This window comes from Lemur catta, chromosome 4, assembly GCF_020740605.2.
Source record: "Lemur catta isolate mLemCat1 chromosome 4, mLemCat1.pri, whole genome shotgun sequence".
Taxonomy (NCBI): Eukaryota; Metazoa; Chordata; class Mammalia; order Primates; family Lemuridae; genus Lemur; species Lemur catta.
In genome coordinates this window covers 51,522,613-51,531,476 of record NC_059131.1, presented here as the reverse complement: position 1 = coordinate 51,531,476, position 8,864 = coordinate 51,522,613, and the positions used below count along the sequence as shown (strand labels likewise).

The window sequence follows — 8,864 nt, the reverse complement described above, 5'->3', positions numbered from 1 at the left end:
GATAAATCTTAACGATGTAATGCTAAGTGAAAGAAGTTAGACATGAGAATAGAACATCTGCATGATTCCATTTATATGAAACTCTAGAACATGTAAAATATATTCAATACTGAAAAGGATCAAGATTGTTATTGTCTCTGGGGAATGGAACAGGGATTGACTGGGAAATATGCATGACGAAATTTTCTAGTATGATGGAAATATTCTAAAACTTGATAGGGATTGTGTTACATAGGTATAAGTACTTCTTAAATATTAGCAATTATAGTCTTACTTGTTCATTTCATCATATGTAAATTACACATCAGAAATAAAGAATCATAAAGAAATGTCAAACTCTAGTTAACAGTATTGGTGCTGAAATATTTAGGAAAAAATGTATTTACATCTGTAATTTACTTTGAAATGCAACAAAAATATGATAGATAAATGGACAGATAAATATACAGTAAACAAACATTCTAAAATGATAACAGTAGAATCTAGCTAAATGAGTGTATACTGCAAACTTGTTTCAATTTTGCTTTTTGTTTGAAATTTTTTATATTAAAATGTCAGGGGGTGGCAATGGCCATATAGACATGGTTCTCTTTCAAGATCCATTTATTTTGTTGAAATATTTCTTTATTTCATTATTCATTTTTCCTTTAGCCAATGCCACACTTTCTTACTTATTTCAGCTTTATATTAAGTTCTTCTCTTTCGAAATTATCTTAACTATTTTTGGCCCTTTGCTTTTACTATAAATTTTAGGATAAGCCTATCCATTCTTACATTTTCTCTGAGATTTTGATTGAGATTGAATTGAATCTATGAGTCAATGGGGGGGAAATTAACATCTTTACAATATTGGATCTTCAATGTGTAGACATATTTTGTTCCTCTATTTAGGTCTCTTTAATTTCTCTCAATAATGTTCTTAAGCTTTCAGCATAGAAGTCTTGAATCTCTTTTTAGTGTATTTTCTCTTAGTATTTGTAATTGTTTTACTCTATTGAAATGTTACTTTTAAGACTATACTTTCAGGGATCATTGCTATAGCTCGTTACTAGAGAAGTTTCTCTGAACATGTAGAGCACCAGAAACCCTAAGTAGGAAGTGCAGTGTTCTCTCCTGAGCCTGAAGCCGGCTCTTGGTGTTGCTTTGCTGCAACTGCCATTTGCCATTGATAATTGCTCTTCTCTACCTCTGGGGGAGTAAAAGGGAGAGGAGGCAGACTGAGTAGGGGAAGAAAAAAGAAAACAAACTTACTTTTTAAAAAACTGGTTAGTAGTATATAAAAATACAATGAAAGGAACCAGAGATCCTTGGAGAAATGCCTAATTCTGGGACTAGAGCAAGAAATATGTAAGATGAGCCTGGAGCATATTAAAGTACCAGAAAGTAAGGAAGTTCTGAAAAACAAAAACAAAATTCCACATTGATGAGATTATGTCAAAGGGACACAAGAGCCAACTGAAAGAGCTCCCTACAATCAAAGCTGGAACATTTTGGGCAACAAAATAAAGTAGTATTTACTGGATTACAACTTAAAGTATAAAATAAATATCCATGAGCCAGTGCTCATATCAATGAATAATTGGATGAGGAAATAGATAGGGAGAAGAGACATATCTCTCATGCAAAAGGGTTACAAATAATTTATATAGATAGACAGCCCTCAACAAGAGGTAACATAAATTCCCACTCCTTCAGCGTGGGCTGCTTGTAGTGACTTCATTCAAAAGTTCAGAAGAGGAGATGGGGCTGAGCAAATGGAGAAACCTGACCAACACTACCACAACCTGGTGATTGAGGTCAACATCAACAGTGATAAATCATGTTGATAGTACGTGACCTTGATATGATGTGATTAAAATTGCACTTTACCTCTATAGTCTTTCTCCCAAAAAGCCATAACCCCAGTCTAATCATGAAAAAAAAAATCAATCAAATTCCAGTAGAGAGGGTTTCTACGAAATACCTAACCAGTACTCGTCAAACTGCCAAGATCATCAAAAGCAAAGAAGGTCTGAGATATTGTCATAGTCAGGAGGAACCTAAAGAGACATGACAACTAAATGTAACGTGGGATCCTGGAACAGAAAAAAGGTGTTAGATAAAAACTAAGGAAATCCAAATAAAGTGTGAGCTCTAATTAATAATACTGTATCAATATTGGCTCATTAGTTGCAACAAATATAATAAATTCTGTTTATCGAGCTTGTACCCAGAGGCTTTGATAAAATCACTTATTAATTCTCACAGAGTATCTGTACACTCTTGATGACAATCATGTCATATGTGAATAATGACAGTTTTATCATTTCCCCTTCAATCCATCTATCTCTTTTTTCTTGCTTTATGGCTATGAATAGGACCTTCCATACTATGTTAAATAGAAGTGGTGATAGCAGCCATTTAGTTCCCATATAAAGTAGAAATTTTTCAACATTTCACCATTAAGAACAATTTTTACTGAAAGTTTTTTGTAAATTTTATTTTTATTTTTATTTTTTTTATTTTTTTGAGACAGAGTCTCACTCTGTTGCCCGGGCTAGAGTGAGTACCGTGGCGTCAGCCTAGCTCACAGCAACCTCAAACTCCTGGGCTTAAGCGATCCTACTGCCTCAGCCTCCCGAGTAGCTGGGACTACAGGCATGCGCCACCATACCCGGCTAATTTTTTCTATATAGATTTTTAGCTGTCCAAATCATTTCTTTTTTATTTTTGGTAGAGACGGAGTCTCACTCTTGCTCAGGCTGGTCTTGAACTCCTGACCTCAAGCAATCCACCCGCCTCGGCCTCCCAGAGTGCTAGGATTACAGGCGTGAGCCACTGCGCCCGGCCTGTAAATTTTATTAGATTAAGTAAGTTCCCTTCTATTTCTAGTTAGCTGAGATTTCTTTTTTGTCATGCATGTGTGTTAAATTTTACCACATGCTTTCTGCTATATCTATTAATATGGTGATATAATTTTCACCTTTGTTTTATTAATGTAGTGAATTACATTGTGTGATTTTTTTCAAATGTTAAACTAACATTTCGTTATTTGAACAAATTCCACTTGGTTGTGATATATTCTCCTTTATACAAATCACTAGATTAAATTTTCTAATAATGTTATTTACTATTTTTGTCTCTAGTTTCATGAGAGAGATTGGCCTGTAATTTACCTCTGTTATATTATTTGTGAGAATTTGGTATTGATATATTGCTAATCTCATAAATTACATTGGGAATTGTTCCTCTTTTCCTATTCTTTAACAGCATTTGTCTGAGATTGGTATTATTTCTTTTTTAAATGTGTGTAGGAATTTACCAGTGAAGCCATCTAGGTCTAGAGATTTCTCTGTGGCAAAGTTTAAATTGCAGATTCAATAATATTAATATATCTAGGACTATTCATATTCCATCTTGTGTCAGGTTGGGAATGTTGTGCATTTTTAATAATTAATTTCATCTGAATCTTCAACCTCATTGTCAAAGTTGTTCTATGTCTTTTATGTTGTTTATGATATCTGAAGATTCTGTAGTGATATCTCCCTTTTAATTCCTGTCATTGGTAGTTTATGACTTCTCTCTTTTTTTCTTAATCAAACTTGCTACGAGTTTATCAATCATATGTTCTTTTTTTCAAAGATTTGTCTTGAGGTTGCTATATGACATTCTCAAAATCTAGTTGAATGTCCATAGGAAATATATCCTTCTCCATGTTCAGCATCGTGGAGTTCCCAAGCATTCATATTCAAAAGTACAATAGAGTTCTTTTAAAAGACACTAAAAATGAAACAAAATCAAATCAACAGAAAACTTCCTAACACTAAGCCTTCTATAGAGTGTATTCGAAGGGACTATGGGTGAGGACTAAAGCTTGACAAAATGCGTTTTTGAAACTACTGTGCTTTGATGAAAGAAAGAATGACATCAAGTAAAAATGCTTTCCTGCAGGTTGTCCAGTGGTCCCTCTGTCCTCCACTTGAGATGAGATGGTCTGGCCAGGAAACTACAGAACTGACAAGGTAGTCGTCCTGTGAAACCAATCATTAAACCTTGGTGGGGGCGATGAGGGCAAGTAGGAAATGTCCCTGAAAGAGCCTAAGAACAGAAAATTTTCTGATTGGTCTCTCTGTGTGAAAGTTGGGGATACTGGATTGAAATAAGTGACCTCTTAAGGCTCCCCCTAGCTTGATTCACTCAGAAGTCAGCAGAACCTGACTAAAGACAACAAAACTCTTAGATTGTTTAAACACATGTACATTTGATTTCAGTGGTGAAACTGTCTTGAGACATTAAAAATTCTATTAATGGATTTTTGCCCTGTTAGATGAGCATATCAAAATACAATAAAAAGCTCACTGAACATACTTTGTAGAAATTGGAACTTTTAGCATGTCTTATGTAACCATCATATATAAAAACATATATTTTTTAAGTCCCCATATGTCCTCCTGTTAAAAATAAAAACTAGTGTTTGGGAATAGCTATTCTCTGATAAAACTATCCATTGACTTCTTTGCCAGACAAATGCAGCTCGTAAATTGACACATTTCAGTCCATCTGTAAGTACAGCATGTTCCACATCACAATTATAACACAGACATCTTAACTTTAAATGAGACAAAACAAACATAAAATTAGCACTGGTGGGAACCCCCTGCCACTCAATTTGTGTTGGGTTTAACACCTTCTTCTTTTATATATCCTTCCACATAAACAGTTTTATATTAGCCCTGATATGGTGCCTTCCAACAATTCAATGTTGAGCTGTTTAAAAGCACTAATTAGCAGCTTGAATACAGAAGGGAACACATGTATTAGAAAAATCCTGTAAACCCAGAATACCCTTTGGGCCCTGCCATTTGTGTATGAAATAACTCAATAAAAAATGTACTATATTGTTAATCACAAGACCTTCCAGGAATATAATCAATCACAGAAGAAATATAAACTGTACTTTTATAAACAAAAGAAGAAAAATGATAAATCTCATTTAAGCCGAGCACAGAAATCATCACAATGAGCAGATGCATTTATAAAACTAAGCACATTTCATAATAATGATAAAAAATATTACACTGTATATACATCCAATTGACATATATGCACTGCATTCAATTTTAGCACAACTGACAACATATTTATTAAATTAACACTTCATTTATTTCTTTCTATCACTTCCAACAATACCAAAGCCATCTATATACATACATACTAACTTTAAAAGAAAATGAAGTAAATGATCTCCAAATACTTAGCACTATTTTGAAAATACAGAAACATATTTAATTTTCAAAGGATTCCAGGAACACATTCTTCTATCATCTGGAATGTCTACATAACCTAATTATTTCTTTTTAAATAACATTTAAGATAGCTAGCTATTTATAACTTCAAGAAATGTTTTTCTTTTCTCTAACTTTCCACATACCTTGATCAGATAGTTCTAGTTAATATTTCTAGTACATGTAAATAATTATATCCTTGAGTGCTTCAAATTAGACTAATTTCTACACCATTAAGGAGGGAAAATGTTTCTAGTTTTTGATGCATTATAAGTGGGAGATATTAATTTCTAGATGAAATTATGCATAAGCAGGGGAAAAGCTTTGTACTGGGATAATATTTAAACATAAAATGTTAAGCATCTCAGGATTTACAAATGATTAAAAGCAAATAGGGAAACATAATCAAATTGTATTTGGATTGTGGGACTTTCTCCCATCCATGCAATTTTCTAGTCTCCAAACTAAAAAGCATCTTTCTTTCTATTTTAAAATTGTTAAATTGTCATGTTAAAATGTTTTGAACAGCAGCAAAGACTCAAAACCAAAGAAATGGCATATTTCCGTAAATATGTTTATGCTATGTCATATAAATGGATTATAAACAGTAATCTTTTTTGTTTTTCTCTTTAATACTTTGTCATTTGCACAATCTGCCACAAGCAATGTAATTTCGAAAGTAAGTTGTGAAAACTTGAAGAAAATTAACTCATGCCAAGTTATAGATATTATTTACTAATATAGTGCTACTCAAACTTTACTATTTGGGGTTAATAGCTTTTAAATATTATACTGAAAGGATGGAATTGTCCTATTTTAGGTAGAAATTTCCATACAATGATTAATTTCCATTTTTCCAGCTTTTTTCCACTATTAAAAACAGATTTAGTCAAGGACTTCACATATTTGCTATGAATATATTTTAATGTACTTTCTCCAACAGAATAAAGCAGGCTGACAATTGGGTTTTTTTCTCCCCTCATGTCTTGCTTTAAACGGTGTTTTATGTTACAGGCTAATGAGTATTATACAGTGCATTTAATGTACTTAATGTATAGTATTTCACTAAATACACAGAGTGTCCCTTTTGGGGGGCTGCCATGACTCTCGGGCAGTTTTATGTATGCTGGGAATATGTTTACATTCATCAAGCCTTTTAGAGATGGTTTCTCTTCTTTTGGTGAATATAGAGTTTTTTTGTCACATTTGTGACAGGTGATACTTTCTCTCAGTGTCATCTGTCTGCTGTGATGGAATTGGGGTAAGACTATAAGGGTTCAGGTAACAGAAAAAGACAATACTTCCAGTTCTATGAAGAACTGGCCTGCTATGTTAAATGTTATGATCATTGTATTTGTTTCCTAAAACTGCTGTGACAAAGTACCACAAACTGGGAGCCTTAAAACAGAAATTTATTGTGTCATAGTTCTGGAAACCAGAAGTCCCAAATCAAGGTGTTGATAGGAACTTGCTCCCTCTGAGATCTGTAGGGGAAAATGCTTCTTTGCCTCTTTGTAGCTTCAGGTGTGGACACCAATCCTTGGCATTCCTTGGCTTGCGGCTGTGTCACCCCAATGTCTGCCTCTGTAGTCATACAGTGTTCCTTTCTGCGTGTCTTTACATTGTCTTCTTATAACAACATTGAGCTTATTTAAAGGCCCCCCACCCTACACTTCAGTATGACCTCATCTTAAACTAGTTGCATCTGCAATGACCCTATTTCCAAATAAGGCCACAGTGTGAGCTACTGGGGGTTAGGACTTTGACATGTCTTTTTTTTTTTTATTGGGAGGGGGAGACACAATTCAACCCATAGTAATTATTAACTAATGTCAGATGTAAATCTAACCTAGCATGCCCACAACTACATTGCTAGTGAGAATCTTTCTCCTCTCTTCTTGTGGGCATTTCATTGGCTGGAGATGGCTTCATAGAGAGATCCACCTTTCCTCTTTAGGCACTAATCAGGCAGAAGGAAAGGGAGTAAAGGGGAGAGGTTAGGACTGGTAAGAATCACTCATAGGCCAGGAATGTGGTTTTGGAAAAATTAAGATGCGCTGTCAGACAGAAAAAGTAAGGAAGAACCCCCCTCTCTCTCGCCACTGTTACAACCTCTTTATTCTAAAAACTTCCATTGGAGGAATATTCTCTCACTCCACTGGGCGGGCTCTGCTTTCCATTAATTCTATCCTGTGGAGATCACTAATCTCGAGAGTCATTGACATCCTCCAATTCACTGATGGAAAAACTGCCCTTTAAAAAAATAGTGAAGAAAGGGCTCAGAAACAATGTCGGGGGAGCAGATTTGCATTACCTCCCACTTCAGCCCTTGTCTTCCAAGTGCTTTCTGCAGAGTATTATTAAATGGTGTTTGGCTTTTTTCCTTTTTGGTTTTTCTTTTTTTGAAGGGGAGGAGAAGTCAATGAGATTTTTGAAAGGGCTCAGAACAGAGAGGTCACTCTTGAACAAATGACATGGAAGGCAAGATAAATTTACATTTTTGAGACCTCATGAAAAACAAGGCCAGCTTTGTCTGGGATTCGCGGAGAAGTCATTGAAGGTACACATCGGCTGCCCATTGGTCACGATGGGGTACAAACCAGAGAAACATGAGCTGAAGAGAGTTTATACGTAACTGCAGGTTGATCATCCCCAACTTCTCACAAAGGCCTTTCATTTCCATTTGGAATGGGGATAGGATAACCTACACAGGCCAGCCCCTCCGTCACCAAGCAAAACACCGACTCTTGACATTTGCCTAATTATCCTTTCTCATCATCAGTCATTTGTTGAAGTCTCGGCTTCACTGAGATGCCAGGTATTTCCGAAATTAATCATGTCATTGAAAGCGGCATCTTTTCATGTAAATGGACGTTATTATCTGGATCAGAAAGCCCCCCCTTTGAGCAGCGAAACCCCATTTGTAGGGAAAGTGTCTGAAATCTGACATGCTGCCTTCCCAAGAAAGATTCTTAGTGTTGACCTCCCAGAAAGCACCAAGCATTTCTCACTGTGAGCTTCTGAGTGTGTGAGAGTGTGTGTGTCTGTGTGTGTGTGTGTGTGTGTGTGTGTGTGTCCAGCTAAGAGCCTTGGGCTGGCTGCATGTTAATTTGCCCCATTGTTTCAGGGTGACTGCCTTTCCACTATTTAGGAACAAAGCCTTTTTGCATAAGCCTCTATGTACAATTATTTTATGTTTACTTCGAGGGCCGTTATCCTATCTTTATTGCAACTATATTAGGGGACGCCACAGCTTCTTTGTCTCCTTGTAAGGCTGCAGATTACAGACAGGGTTTAGCATGTTAGCCAGTACACTCCTCTTTCATTTAAAGGCATTTTACAGATGTTTGAGGATCCTGGACTAGATCAACACGTGGCCCTGCTCAGCCTCTCTCCAAATGCAAGGATGAGAGGAGGAAGATGCTTCTGAGAGCTGGGTGAAGTGCCGTCAAATTTAATTTCTAAGCATAGAACATTTGGCTCATAACACATTGACAAATAAGGAATAGAAAGCAAGAAACTCACACTCGAAAAGTATCACCAAAACTTTAACAGGGCTTCTAAAAGGGATGCATACTCAGATTCACAGCATTGGCTGGG

At 35.7% G+C, this 8,864-nt stretch overlaps 1 non-coding gene across 1 annotated transcript; it reads left to right on the top strand.

The window, feature by feature from the left end:
- The first annotated feature begins 1,010 nt into the window (after window positions 1–1,010).
- LOC123637519 lies at window positions 1,011–1,226 on the top strand. Its single transcript, XR_006734894.1, has one exon. It is a non-coding gene; the product is annotated as a small nucleolar RNA U3 (small nucleolar RNA).
- The last annotated feature ends 7,638 nt before the right edge of the window (window positions 1,227–8,864 follow it).